Here is a 14,960-nt window from a genome sequence, read left to right as displayed (position 1 = left end):
CTGTTCATGATAAATGCTTTATGAACTATGGATCTCTTTTTATCTCATGCAGAACTAGTTTAGATTAAGTCTCTTTCCAATTTGTATTGTTCAAATAATTATATTTAGCTGGAATTAGAGTTTGGATAATGCATTCCCAGCCCTTAGGTTTATTAACTGGCTCCACAAGAAGACCACAATGTCAAACAGCCCATAGAGGTTTCCTTTTTACCCTACATTTTGGCTATTTTCAGCTGTGCTGCTCTTTCCTGCTGCAGTCTAATCAATGTAGGCATTTGATAAGTGCTTCTCCATTATGCAACTCAACTCATTTGCTGAAGCTTTTCTTTCCAAACAGAAACACACACTTAAAATGCAAAGCCTCCATTTAAGACTACATTCTTCAGAGTGAACCACTTCCTAGTTCCAAGTAGTAAACCACAATTAAAACAATAATGGAAAGATGGTGTACTCAGCAAGGATCAAATCTGAGAGCAACATCTGGGTTTGTTAGTGTGAGCAGTCAAAGTATGTTGAAGTGCTGCATTTAGTGCAGATTTTTATTTGTGTTTGGCGTTGTGGTCACCCTGTGTACGTGCTTCATCCCAAAAATTTTAATGGAAGGTCTAGGCAGGACAGGGTAGCACGGTAACAGAGCTGAAATCTGCTGTGGGGTTAGAATGAACAACATCTGCAAAATTCAGTTCTTTCTATCCCGTAATCAGCAACTTGAAGCAGCTTAGTACAGTTGCCTTGTTACTGTAGGCATGCTGCATGAAATGCCAGATAGTTTCAAGTTTGTCTGTGTGAGTCTGTGTTTCATTTGAAGACCACTTGCTCCAATAAAATATCTTTCTATGTCCCCTGAAATATGTGGAATTTTACAATGAATTTCCTTGAGTCACTTGAGATGGGAAAAGAGGCTGTTTTCCTCTCCAGAGTTTTACAGTAATGGATATCCATGTCATTGTTTCTCTCGTCATTCCTGATTGTTTTCTTTTAGAACCAACTAGAATGTCTCAGCGGCTCCTTCACTGTTAGTTTCCGAGGGCATTAAATCACTTAGGCAATTAGTGTGATCTTTTAAGTCTTACTTTCCTTTCAGTGGCGTGATGTTGCATAGATTTGAAAAGTTGGTCAGTGCTTCTTTTACTGTTGATAACCTCAGTTCTTCCTGACACCTCTGTTGTCAGTCTGTTATCAGTAGTTGCAGACAGTGAGCTGCCCACACATTTCTGGATTATTTACTTGATACAACTTGCTGTTATTCAGCAGCCTGTGCGGGCCAATGACTGTTCTTTTCCTAGAAGAAAAAATTGAAAATAAATAAATAAACAAAACCCCTGCTTATTTTTACTGCTGACAGGACACAAGGAACAGGAATTGGAAAAGCAGACCAACAAGGACTAAGGGGATCTGGATTCCTATGCCAACTATCTGGCACTGTATGACTTACTTCAATCCTGAGCATCTCTAATTAGATTTTCTTTCTTTCTTTCTTTTTAGTGTATTTCCAAGCCCAGAGTTGTCTCTTATTGTATGTTTACACACATTATTTTGCACAATGGAGGCATAGTTTTGGCTGTGATCTCCAACCATTATGCTAATTCTGGTGAAAAAAATCATCTAGCTTTCCTAAGATATGCTAAATCTGTATTCATACATCTTTGCAATGTTAAAGTAAGTTTCTAATGAACATGTGTTAATTACTGATCAGAACTGGATGCTGTTTCCTGTTCTTCATAACTTCTGTATTACCCTGAGGCTAAGCATTGCTTTTTGAATGGGCTTTATAGTCTGAGAGGTGTCTAGCATGTTGCAAGAAGCACAAGGACTGTCTGTAAGTTTTGCTTATGTCTAAGTGATTTCTCATCTCTGTTGGTCTTCTGATGTATGTCATTAGAAGTTCAGAAGGACAGTGACTAACTTGACTAATTTTTTTTAAACCAAATATTTGATATGCAGCAATACATACATACCTTCCCAGTTATAGCACTCTGCTCTCTACTTCTTAATGACAAAGCTACAATTTAGACAATGCATTAAGAGAAGTGGTTCCTTATTTCTTAGGCTATCTTTTCCTCACATTTAGATTGAATTTGAAATGTATTTTGCATTGAGCCTACTGGTGTGCTGCATGATTGCAACAGTTAAATTAGTTAGCAGTTTTTTAGTATTTGCTTGCAATTTGAAAATATTTCTCTCTACAACAGAGAGACTAACAGTGGACCCATTCCAATTCAGTCACTGATTTCTCTGTAGAATCTGCCACAAAACTGCTTCAAGTTACAGTAACTGTTTTCATGATAGAAATGCAGGTTTGCTGAGAACTTGACTGGATCTACCAAATGTCTGTTTGATGATCTGTGTCTTTATAAGAGTGTTTTCCCCCACCTCTGATTGACTGCTATTGTTTCTGCATGGCCCAGTCTGTGTTTTGGTTCTCAAATGAGGTTAGCATTTACACCGATTAAGCAAAGCTAACCCTTAAGAGTCATCTTAAAAGATGGAGGGTTGGCTTTGAGGAATTATACCAGCTCAAGGACTAGAGTAAAAAACCTGGAGTTAAATCACTGACTTTGTTATTTTGATACAATTGGAATTTGAATGTTTCCATTAGAGAAGAGAAAGAATAAAACAGCAGGCGATCTTGTCTAAGTAGAAAGCCAAGTTTAATACTTAGTGAGTTTTGCAATCCTCTTCTGCCACAGAATTGAGAAAATGATTTAATTTTTTAAATTTAATCTAATGGCTCTCTTAATGGAGGTTTCAGAGCCACTAAGTCATCAAGTTAAAGGTTGGTGATAACACTGCATGTTGCTTTAAGTAGTATTTCATTTGGTTACAAGTGAAGAATCCTTATCTCCTGTGGAGAATAAAATTAGATTCTGATTTTTAGGAAAAAAAAAAAAGCAAGTGTTGCCATCGTATCTTTATGTATTATTTTCAGTGAGAAACTGTGAGGTTACTTAACAATGGTAACCCATCTGGTTACTTAAGTCTGCTTGGATGTTTGGTTGACATAAGTCAATGGTTATCCCTATGAATTTGTATGTATCCCTTGGTGTAAGACAGAAGACTTTAGTCTTGTGTCAGATGTTCCTGAAGAATCCCTTCTGTGAGTCAGCATAAAGGGTCTTGCTGTCACAGCAGTGTAAACGGAGAACGTTTATCTTCAAAAAGCAGACCCTACTGAGACTGCCTGATTTGACTGCCTTGCTATTGCCTGCTTTTCTAAAACAGTGTTTTTGACTCAGAATTTTCATAAGTCACATTCTAGGTACCAAACATAGTCATGGTAAATTTCGTTTTGTAGATAGGATTGCACACATTGTGTTTATACCTGGAGTATTTGATGCATCTTATTTATAAGATGTATAATAATAACATATAATATGTATCATAAAATGCAGAGTGTGTTGCAGTGCATATATGTGAAGTAACAGCAGGACAGCTGTATGCGTGTAGTATGCAAGTATGTCATATACTTGAGGCTGCAGGTAGCTTACTACTTTGAGATGAAGCAAAGAGCATTAACTTGCTGTTAAAGGAGGAGCTGATACAAAAGCTACTGTTTTTATACGTAGTGCTCTTGATCCTGTGCTGTAAATTTGAGCTTCCAGTCCAGAATAAACACACACACACATATTCTATATGCGAAAGTATATGGCTTATCCGAGAACCTTTCCAATCCTGTTACTGGCAGCACCATCTGCAGATCAAGCTTTGTCCTTTCAGATCTTGCAAGTGCCAGTCACTAGGTACAGGTCTGGAATTCTGTTTATTTTGTTTGATCTCAAAACCAAAATTATATCCTTTACGAGAGCATCTTTTTAAGTGGTTAACTTTTGAACTATTTTCCTTACTTCCTATTTTTGTATGGAGTGATTCTGTATTTGGCATTGAATTCAAATGATGTGTACGTGAACTAGGTTAGACCTGCCCCTGCAAAGCACTTGAGAAGCTGAAAAAAAATAAGAGCACTTAGACAAAAGTGTACATACTTGAGGTTCTTCATGTACTCAAATATTTTTGCTGCAGCATAGGACTTAAGAGATGCCCAAGGAAAACCTCTGACAAGCATTAGATAGAATCTTGTTTTTCTACCTACAGTGAATATATGCAGCATTTAATCCAACTTTCTGCTCAGGCTTTTATTCAACATTTATCTGTGTAGTCAAGACTGAACCTCTGCAGTTTCCTTTTAGGAAGTGTTTTTGTGTACATGATTTGCATCGTTGCTTCACTAAAATTCAGTAAGTGTTTAGGTTAAACTGTATAATAGAAATGTTAAACATCTCTCCCAAGATCATAAAAAGTGACTTCTGCTTTTAGATGCTTATTTTGAAATACAGTCTATGGCAAAGTGCTTGGTTGCAAGCTTGCTTTCTAATGTCCCAGGCTGTGATTATGAGTATTCATTTTTCTTAATATCTTCAGAAACGGGGCCTTCCTTTGGGGCACCTGTATGCATCCCATTAATGAATGCATTATTATGTCATGATATAATCCTTAGGTTAGGTTCTTCAAGCCAGTGTTCTGAAGAATGACATTTAATTTCCATTATTGCACTAGCCTTAAAAATAATGCCAAATCTACACTTTGATCATGCTGTTGAACTGTGAATTACAGCAAAGTCTCTTTTTTTCCTGTATGGAATCTTCTTATGCTTATGGCATCACTGTAAATTACTCTGACGTTCTACCTGTATATCCATCAAGTTTTGAGTTGTCCATCAGAAATGACCATTTTAAAAAAGCTAGTCTCTTTAGAAAGGCTGTCTCCTAATATGGAGCAGGGTAAAAATTCTGCATTCCAACTGCCAGCATTTCAAGTTCTTAGCTCAGCCTTTTTTACAACACTAACCTTCACTGCTGTCTAATAAAATGAAATTAGAGTGAAAAGTTCAAATATTAGACTTTCCTGTGGCGCTGGTTTCATGGTAGCCTGACAGCCAACATCAACAGTATGATAGTAGGGAGTTCATGTTTCTGTCTAGTCTGTGGTGGCCTGCTGAGATGGCATATGCCTTGGAGTGAATAAAAACCCTAATGGGAAAACCTAACTTGTACCTCACGTAGACCTGTAGTTCAATGACTGAAGGAGATTTTTCTTTTCCTCTTCTGTATCATTCTGTAGGTATCATTTATGTGTATATATGGGGGAAGAATGGGAAGCATGTCGTGGCTCAGAAAAAATGTGTTTTAATTGGTTTAAAGAGTGAAGGAAACCTCAGACTTGGATCCTAAATTCTGTTCTCAGATTCAGGCGTTGCCGTAGAGTTGATGGAGAGAACAGAGAACAGAAGTTCACCCAGACATGCGTGAGTGAGCATCTCTTAGTTTTGCTGTGGCTATTGTTAGGTTTTGTGTATCTGTGTTGGGGCAATAAAAAAAAAAAAGTCAAATTATTCTATTTCTTAAAACACATAGATTTCTTCCATGGAAAAGCAACCACACTGGATACATTGGAGCTGACAAAATTGAATGTGGCTTGGCTGTGCTATCTGAATGAGAAGTAACTCAAACCAGGACTACAGAGTAGAGTGAAAAAAACCAGAAATCTTTGTAGCAGCTTTCAATTAGGAAACCTTCACCAGACCTGCCCCCCACGCCCCTTTTTTTTTCCTGCTTATGTTGTTGTTTAAAGGAGTTTAGCTATATTTTCATTTAGTCTGCTAAAAAAGCTGTGTCATCTTTCAGGGACAAACACGGGGGCTGAAGATCAGTAATATAGTGAAAATTTATCTCCTTCTTTGAGCATTTGACTCCCATACTTGAGTTGTTTATATCTGTTCTCTCTGTCATAAACAAGATTTGGCATCACTGCCTCTGCTATGAGTATTGTGTCTGTATTTTATTGACAGAACCCTATGCACGGGCTTTGTGAAAATGACAGTAAAGGAGAGTGCCTTCTCCTTTATTTTTGTGAGGTGGTAAACGCAGAAGAAATGTGAAAGAATACAAATTCATCAGCAACATTCTGTGCATCAGGTGTGCATCATGTGTGTGAGAGGTAGATCTGTATAGTGCTGTTCCTATTCACCAGCCTTCTCCCCTAGCAGTGGTGAGCTGAATTCAGTGGACAGTGACTTCTGTTATCTATTATTCAGCTTTATAGATGAAACACAGCTGTTCAGGAGAAGAGCAGACAGATAGCTCACTAGGCAGCAGACACCTCTTTTCCAGCTCATTCCTGAGCTTTTCAAATATGTCTATGGGAGATGGTTCCAGCTTTACACTGGGTTTAGTCTGGAATATAATACTACTTGCTCATGCAGTAGCTACATGGTAGGGAGGAACTGACTGTTCCTTTTTAACACCAGCGGAGAACTCTGATTATTGAAAGCACTGAAGTTACGTTCTTCAGTCAGGATGTTCGGGAAAGCACAGCACAATCCAAAATACGTTAAGTGTTACTTTTGTATTCCATTCTCTTCTTGTGGTCTCCTGCATCTCCATTTTGCAGATATCGCAGAAATTCACTGAAATGAAGTCCTTTCCTGCAGCAACTAAAATCACGTTAGCTTTTTTTTTTTTTAAAGGCAAACAGTAATTAAACATTTTTTAATAATAATTCTGAAGAGAAAGCAGACTGATTATTCTAGTTCTTGCAAGAAAGATTAATCAATTTTTATTTAGAAAACTGGCATTAAGTTTTCTAACTTCCAGTTGTAAACTACGCTTTATAATCAAGGCATACAGGGAGTAAGGGATGTAATACAGTAATACTTGAATATGCTCAAAATTAGCAGTGAATACAGTCAGAGGGTTTCTAAAATCTGCATCTGAATTTACATTAAGCAAGAATGCCATTTTTAGTTTTGCGTTTTCCTTAAAGTAGGTTGTTCCTTTGCTCTGAGAACAGGTTATAACTAAGAATGGAAAAGGGAGATTTATGCTTATGTAAAAAGTAGGAATACAGTAAGAGTTCATCATACTGTTTGCCTTGAAGCATACTTTATAACAGTGACGTGCAACCAAATGCTTGAAGATGAATCACAACCACTGGAAAGCCAAATCACCAGTTGTCCTGTGAATTTATCATTAAATAAGCAGTTCTGCAAGAACCACAAATCTAGGTCTCTAACAGATTTTTGTCTCACTGGTGACTGATTTTGGAGTCTAAGATGTTTGAAGTGAAGCTTTTCCAGTGTATGGGATGTTTTTAGGACTCCTTGCCCCATGAGACTGATGTTAAAGCTTTTCTTATAGGACATTTAGTCTTTCTACTTTACCTTCCTGACTACGTTACAGAATTTGCAAAATCTAGTTGTCTTGGGGATAGCTATGCATCTTCCATATTTTGTTAAAATTGTACAGTGAGATAAAAATTTATTTAGAAAACATATATATGAACACACAGTAATAAAATAAGTCTTGTTTCTGTAGTAAAGAAGGGGGAAAATGGGCTTTTCAATTATTTAGTTTCCATTTTCAAGAGGTCTCAGTAGCCCATATGTTGATTTCCCCTACCGCCTGGTAACAGTTGTGAAGATGAAGAACTTTAAAGTCTACACTATAGTAACAAATCTGTAGCGTGCTATATTTGTGCAGGAGCTATATAGGAGTTCCAGGTGTCTCAGTGACCTCTGCTAGCTAGCTTGAGGATTCTGTGTGATGTGAGCCTATTGTAATAGCTCAGATTAAAAAAAGATAATAAATATATATTTAAAAAAATTGTGTGGACACTTTGTCCACGTTTAATGCCCATGCAAGAGCCAACATGAATGTTAAATGCAGTGAAAAAGAGGGCCGTGAGAAGGAATGAAGAATTAACGTTGGCAGTGATGTATGGAAAGAAATTAATAGGAATGCAGTAACACCCACCCTTAATGTGAGACAGAGACCTCTCTAATTCAAAACTGCGAGCAAAAGTAAGTTACAAGATGTTGAAGGCAAAATTCATTAACTAAGACAAATGCTGGAGCTCAGAGGTTTTGGTATGTATGTTTTGAAGTTTTCCAGTCACTAGGAGGTATTGGAAAATACTGTCCTAGATTTTAATATTGACCCTGTTGTAAAATATATTCCTAGACTAGGTATTCATTTTAGAAGATTATGTCAAGTCTCTATGTTTTTTTAATTTAAAAAAAAAAAAGCCCTTTTTTTTCTATTAATGGCAGATGGTAGGCAAAATGTAAATCTGCATGAATAGGGAAGGCTAGAATCTGCTATTATAGTTTCAGAAAATGGACTGTCTTCTAACTGGCAGGAAAAAGCTACTCACTTTAAAAAGTTGTTTGTTTTTCTTTAAATAAGAGGTGAAACTTTGCTCATCTTAGGCCAAGAAGGCCAAGTTGTCTTAATAAGCAGTTTTGCCAATCAGCAGAAGGTTTTTCACATATTTGCTCTTTTAAAGGCCTGAGAAGTGTAATTTTCTACCATAGTCCTTTTCACTCAGTGCCTCTTCTCCTTTTGTTTCCTCTAACTCTAGTAACATGCTTTATTAAACTACTTTCTAGGATGTTGAAGATCTATTATACCTTTAATGTACTTAGTCCTTGAGAAGGTCAGATACTCACCCAGTAGAAACTCACTGTTTTCTAAGGAACTACACCAGTTTATGCTAACAGAGTTTTAGTCTTTCTATATAACTGTATGAAAACTCTGTATGCTTTGGTAAATATTTACTGGAATTAGTCTAAATAACAACATTTATATTTGGAAAAGTAATCTGAAAAAGAGCAGTATGTAACAAACTGGTGAGCTGCTGACTCATCCAGGGTTGGCAGTTGCAGTTATGAAGTGCCAGCTGGATGCAAACAAAAGTGCAGATGGATAACATCAGTGAAAGCTTAGATAAGCAAGAAACAGATGTTGTACTCAGGGACATGATTTAATGGGAAATATTGGTGATAGGTGGATGGTTGAACTGGATGATCTTACGGGTCTTTTCCAACTTTGGTGATTCTGTGAGTCTATTAAAAAAAATGCAAGGATGCTGGGCAGGGACAGGAGAAGGAGTTAGTGATGTTACAGCACAAATAACAATGAGAATCAAACAAGCAATCAAGCAAGTAAGTTGAAGTCCAGGCAGTTAATGGCCCGCTGTTGCCTGCTATCGTCCCTGGACTGGTCTCATCAAGTGGATTCAGTTTGGTTTCCAGAAACTAGGCATAAAAGCAGCTCTTATTTTTCAGCTATTTTAGAGGCTATTTTGGGCAAAAAGACAAATATTTTATTGGACAGATGTGATTGTCAGACCAGAATATTTCAGGATATTTTCAATGCTGGTTTCTTTTTTACTATAGCTGGTTGAAAGGATACTGTTTCTGCACACTGTCACAGTTTTTTTAAACGTTCACCACTTATCTGGATGCCAAACCATAACTTCATTTCTTTGGGGTTTTGACTGGCAGCCGAGTAATTTGCTGCAGCTGAACAGCGTAACTATGTGAAATGCAGGTGGAGACCAAACATGTCAAAGTAAGCAGTACAGTCAAATCCTCAGTGCAGGGGAAGGAACCGCAGGGCTCTCTTCTGAACCATTAAAATATATTTGCCTATGGGACGATTTGAGCAGTGAGAGGAAAATCCGTACTGCAAGAAGTGGAGAGAGAGGTGCTTTTCCAGGAAGATTTAAGGTAGAATTTAATTTTGCATGGAGCCTACCATACTTGAGGTGTCTCAAAGTGTTTTATAGTCAAGTTAAATATAGAACAGTGATTCGGTAGGCAACCACTAAATCAGTTCACAATGAAGGTTTTTAGTAGTAGCAGGGCTGTGATTCCTGACCTCTAGCAGCTCCTGATGGAGTGATTTTAAGAGGTTATGGTTTACTGCTTTCCACTCTGCCGCTTATCAGTGATAGACAGCTCACTTCTAGCAAAGGAGACCGATAAAGGTAACTTTTAAATCATTCCCACACACTTTACCAGAGTTTGCAAGTTATAGTTAGAGCTTCTGACTGTAGGAGCCACGTGGAATGTAAGAACCAAAACATCAAAGAAGACGTCCGCTCCTTTTGGAGATAAAATATAATGCTGGCTGAGTCAGGTCATTCAAAAGTTGCAATTGCATTGTTTTTACAGAGCTAGCTCCAGGGGGTATCTCATTAAACATCTTGTATTGCTGCATCCTTTGCAAAACAGCCAAAATGCAAAGATACAGACTTGGTAAATATGAGACTGCTTATCATAAAGAGAATGGTTGGCGGAGAGAGATCTTATCGGTGTATATAAACACCTGAAAGATGCTGCATAGAAGATGGAAACAAGCTCTTTTCTGTGGTGACCAGTGACCAGAGAAGAGGCAATGGTCACAAACTGGAACATAAGGGGGTTTATCTGAACATCAGGAAACACTTTTTCACTGTGCAGGTGACAGAGCACTGGCACAGGTTGGCCAGCCTGTGCAGTCTCCCTCCTTGGAGATGTTCAAAAGCCTCCTGGATGTGGTCCAAGGCAACTTGCTCTGGGTGCCCCTGCTTGAGCAGGAGGAGTGCACCAGATGACTCCAGAGGTCCTACCTCAACCATTCTGTGACTCTTCTGATGGCCACACTATGTTAAAGTTACAGGAATCTGTTAACTAGGGGACTGGTTTTGGTTGAAATTAGGGTAATTGGTTTATGGCTCATCATTTATACAAAGCTCGCTTACTTTCTTTTCTCGTCATCTTAAGGATGGGTGCTTTCTCTCAGCTCAAGGCAGGTACCACCAATTTTGTAAAAGCCTACTGAAATCAATCCAGAGAGAAAAGAAACGCATTCCTTGAGAAGCATACAAGGATTTTCTTGCCTTCGTTTCCAGATCCATTAAACTGCTGGTTACTGCTGTCTCAGTATTGCAAAGAATGCAAAGCTGCTACTTGAGGGAGTGCTTGATTTATGCAGGAACAGGAAAAAGTTTGGGGAAGGACGCTTTGCCATCATTTTTGCTAACAAGATAAAATCAACAATCCCACTGAAATTTACTACTGGGACTCAAAAGATGTATGAAATTTTCCCTAGTAGTCTTCATTCAGGTAAGCAGTTGTGCCCAAATTTGTCCGCTGGTTCTCTACTCGTTATGTATTTGGAACCCAAAATTTTGTTATCTGATTTTCAGCCAGTCCTGAAGACTAGTCTTTGGGCAGTCTTTTCTAGAGACACTATGTGAGATAACTATGGAAACGTTTGCTTCTTGTATTTTCAGTGATCAACGGAGCAAGTAGTATGTTTTGCGTAGACATATGCCACACTTGAATGTACACTTTTTTTTTACACTAGTCATATTTTTATACCAGGCAGACATTCTCTGATTCGATTTGATACAAAGATTGGCTGAGGAGTCTGCGTTACGATTGCGATCTTGTCTGCTTTTCAGAGTTCTTTGAACATTTGTCTCTTCATATCTCTACAGAGTCTGGTTTATGTAAAATGAAATGTTACCCTGCACCACTAGTTGGTAGTAACTAGAGCTACACAAATTCACAATTAAACCACAAAACCATATATACTTCATTCAGATTTCATTATGGTCTCAACTTAGTAAAGCTATTTCATAAACTTGGTCTGATTCTTAAAGACCTTTTGAATGACCTGGACTGATGAGTAGTTTTGCTGTTTAAATCACATGTAGCTTTGCACACGTGTAAAGAAAAATAGATAAAATCCTGCAGTTTTTATTATATTGTTTTTCAGGTGTTAGGTTCAGTAGAACCCGAGATTCAAATAAAACTTGAAGTATGCCAACCCACATGGATCACCACCAGAAGTCATTTTTGCATGACTTTTGCACATTGTAGCAATCTGTAAAACATAAGGGGCTGGTTAGTAGTCTATTTCCCTAAACCACTGTAATAAGAAATTCCTTGTATGTCTAGAAGGGATTGCCTGTGCTGTGGTCAGAGAGTTGACTGTAAGGTATTGCAAAGATTCCTGAGCTAGCTTTAAGCTGGATAACTGTGATGCTGTAAGTAATCTCAACACCACAGTCTGAACCTCAGCTCAGACTAATTTATCTAGTCTTTAAGTTGCAACAGCTGGGTTTTTAACTGAAGCTACCTTGGATGCTGCACTGCATTCATTCCAGTGCAATGGAGGAGGTATCTTCCTGTTTCCAGTCAAAGATTGTGTGCTCTCAGGGATATCTGTAAATAAAAACAAAACCAAAATTATTTCCTTTCAAAAAGGTAAGTGTTTGGAGGCACTGGGATTCACTTTCAGGAGAGGCATAATTTGATGTCTGTTTCTCCATAACTAGGCATATGTTTCATCTAGGACAGTTAGAAACTCCGTGTCCTATGAGACTTGCCAGTACTGAAATGACTGATAGGTCTGTTTTTTGCTGTTTGGTATATATACTGGAAATGTTACAGCAACTGCTCTCTTTTTATTTCCAGTTGAGACCTCTGTTCTGGTGCAGAATGAAAAGGATGCATCAGTAGCAGTGCTCTTTCACTAAGTGGTGACTCCTCTTGCTTTTCCTGACTGAGCAAGGGTCTAACGTTACCACTACCAAGCAGAGTATTGAAATACCTATCTTTTGCTTCCTTCTCCATGTACTTGGACATCTGTAGCCTCTTCTCTCCTTACTCCATTACTTCCTGTTTCTTTCAAACCTTAAGAGGTTATCTCAAACCTGCTACAGCAGTTGGAGCTGGACTGTCTAGTTATCTGGGTTTGTTATGGCACTATTACTTGGCAAGAACAAGAATGAAGGACTCAGATATTTGCCTGTATCCTACTCAGTGGTTTGTATAAGTCATACATAAAGGGAATATCCTATTTTCTGATTTTGTTAAAATTAAGGAACATATTCCACAGCTAGCTGAAACAGATGGAGGAAACATTGAACGTACTTTCTAATCTTTTCTTCTAGGTTTTGTGCTTGAGATTGTAAAGTTCTGAAATCTGTGTCTGTTTTGCAAGCTTCTCCCCCCAGCCCCATCCCATATTTGAGTTAGTTTTATTTCTGCTTGAGTGAATGGAAATGCAACAAAAAAGGAAAACTATTCCCTAAACAAAGTAAACTTCAGGGAGACATTTGGCACTTTGTAACTCACTGCAGCAGCATTTGTTCTGTTTTGAATGTAGAATCTGTCAGCTGTGAGCTGGCACTTTCACTTTGCCTAGTACATTGAATTCCCTCCTTCTCCTGTTCTGAATTCAAAGTTCTATTAGTTCAGTGTAGAATGAAACCTATGAAACAACAGTGATAGCAAGTGTCTCTTCCAACAAGCCCTATTTCTTCCTTTGAGATTTTAAATCCATATTTTTCTTCAAGATGAAGTTCTCTGCAAATAAGAAGGTTGGACTCGATGATCTCCAGAGGTCCTTTCCAACCCCTATAATTCTGTAATTCTGTGGTTGTATGATTGTTCTGAAAATGCCAAGGGAAAGAGAGGTGAATGATGTCAGCAAGTGAAACAAATGTGTAGTAACAGTTACTGATACTATAAATTTGTCTTTAATTTCCTTAGGTAATTAGCTTATCCATACAAGGCTGAACGCTACGCTACAGGAGGAGTTCTAAACCACCTCCTGTAATTGGTCCTGAAGTCAAAACCTACTTCACTGAACATGAAGCTGAAGGGAAACTGAAGAATATAGACTAGGATTTCAACTTAATCTGGGGAACTGTGGTAAGGAATATCCATGTAAGTGGTTAACTGTAGCAGTATGATTTTATCATTCTTGCTTCATTATTACTTAAGTCGAGGAAAAACTGCAAAAAGTTCAGGTTCCTTTTGAGCTCACGCCTATTCATATTCCTCCACAATTTTTTAATTCATTGGCTGAACTCAACTGAATCTGATAAATCCATACAGGTCTCAGAGGGAATGAAGTTTCAACGTATGACACAGTATAAGGGAAAAGCTGCTGTGCGAGTTCACGTTATTGCACTAAAAGATCTGCTTTAAGATAGAGCCTTTCTACATTTCCAGTGAAAGGAAAAGCTGCAGTCAGTACTCACAAGTAAGCATGTGATGTGAACCTGCAGGAAATCAGGCTTGATTAGTTCCAGTGCTTGGGCAATTGCCTTTCTTCCCATTCTTCTCTCCTATTTCTCTCAGACTCCCTCAACAGAGTGGAGAAATAATAACATTAGAAGACAGCTTCTGAGATTAGAGCTACATTTAAAAGTGAGATCTCTTGTTTCTAGTCTTTGTGGTAGCTATTTGAACTTAAGCTGTAATGAAATGGAACTGCTAGGAAGAAATGCAGATAAGGTCTAATAAGTAGTAGGCCTAATGTACAGGCCTTTGGCATCACGTGAAAATTGTGCACCATTTAGAAGATGCAAAACATACAGTGATTTCATTTGTGAAATACTTAAGAGCTGAATGGCATTTTATGGCAAATCCAGCAAGGTTTTTGTGTTTTAGCAACAGGTGTTAGCTTTTCATCTCATGGTATTCCTCTGTAAAGTAAGTCTCCCAGACTTTGTCATCAATTCCTGCTGTTTGAGTACTGTTTGTGAAAAAAAAAAAAAAAAAAACATGGAAAGAGGAGAAATTGATATCCCATAGTTATGCTGATCTTAATAGAATTGTGTCCTATTAGAAATTCTGCTGGACATCAGTAGACCTGAGAGCTTTCTTAGTCTTCAGATGTTTCACCATTTTTGATTGTGTTGTATATATTGCTGAGACACAGAATACTATAGGGCATTTTCTGTAGCCAGAGGCCAATAAAAGCAAGTCTTCCATACTGAATAAAAGTGTGCAAAACAAATAGAGTAAATATTATTTTGTCCTTTTCCATGTACTTATTGTAAGGAAAGGAGTGTGCCGCACTTCAAAAATCCAGAAGGAGAATGGAAAACTAAACTTGCATAAGCCTGAGTACAGCACACAGATGATTTGAGAAGGATGCCTCAGAACGTAATGACATTACATGACTGAAGGCACAGTGCTGGTATTGTGATATCTGGATTTGATGGTGAAAGAGTTGCAAGAAGGAAGAATGACTTTCTCCCTCTGTATCAATGTGAGCTGAATTTCTACCTGGTATGAATATTATTCACTGTGTTGTTGCATCCTAAGAGTTTTTTTA

General features: G+C 37.9%; 1 protein-coding gene across 1 annotated transcript in view; it reads left to right on the top strand.

Moving 5' to 3' along the window:
* Positions 1-13,546, top strand: part of COX18 (COX18, cytochrome c oxidase assembly factor) — a 110,997-nt gene extending 97,451 nt beyond the window's left edge. Inside the window, exon 7 of the transcript XR_006939206.1 lies at positions 13,385-13,546. The gene's annotated coding sequence lies outside the window, so the exon portion shown is untranslated. The remainder of the gene's footprint in view (positions 1-13,384) is intronic.
* Positions 13,547-14,960: the final 1,414 nt, after the last annotated feature.

The sequence above is a fragment of the Gallus gallus genome, chromosome 4, assembly GCF_016699485.2.
Source record: "Gallus gallus isolate bGalGal1 chromosome 4, bGalGal1.mat.broiler.GRCg7b, whole genome shotgun sequence".
In the NCBI taxonomy this organism is placed as follows: Eukaryota; Metazoa; Chordata; class Aves; order Galliformes; family Phasianidae; genus Gallus; species Gallus gallus.
The sequence above is the reverse complement of the archived record's forward strand: the minus strand, read 5'-3'. Positions and strand labels throughout refer to the sequence as shown.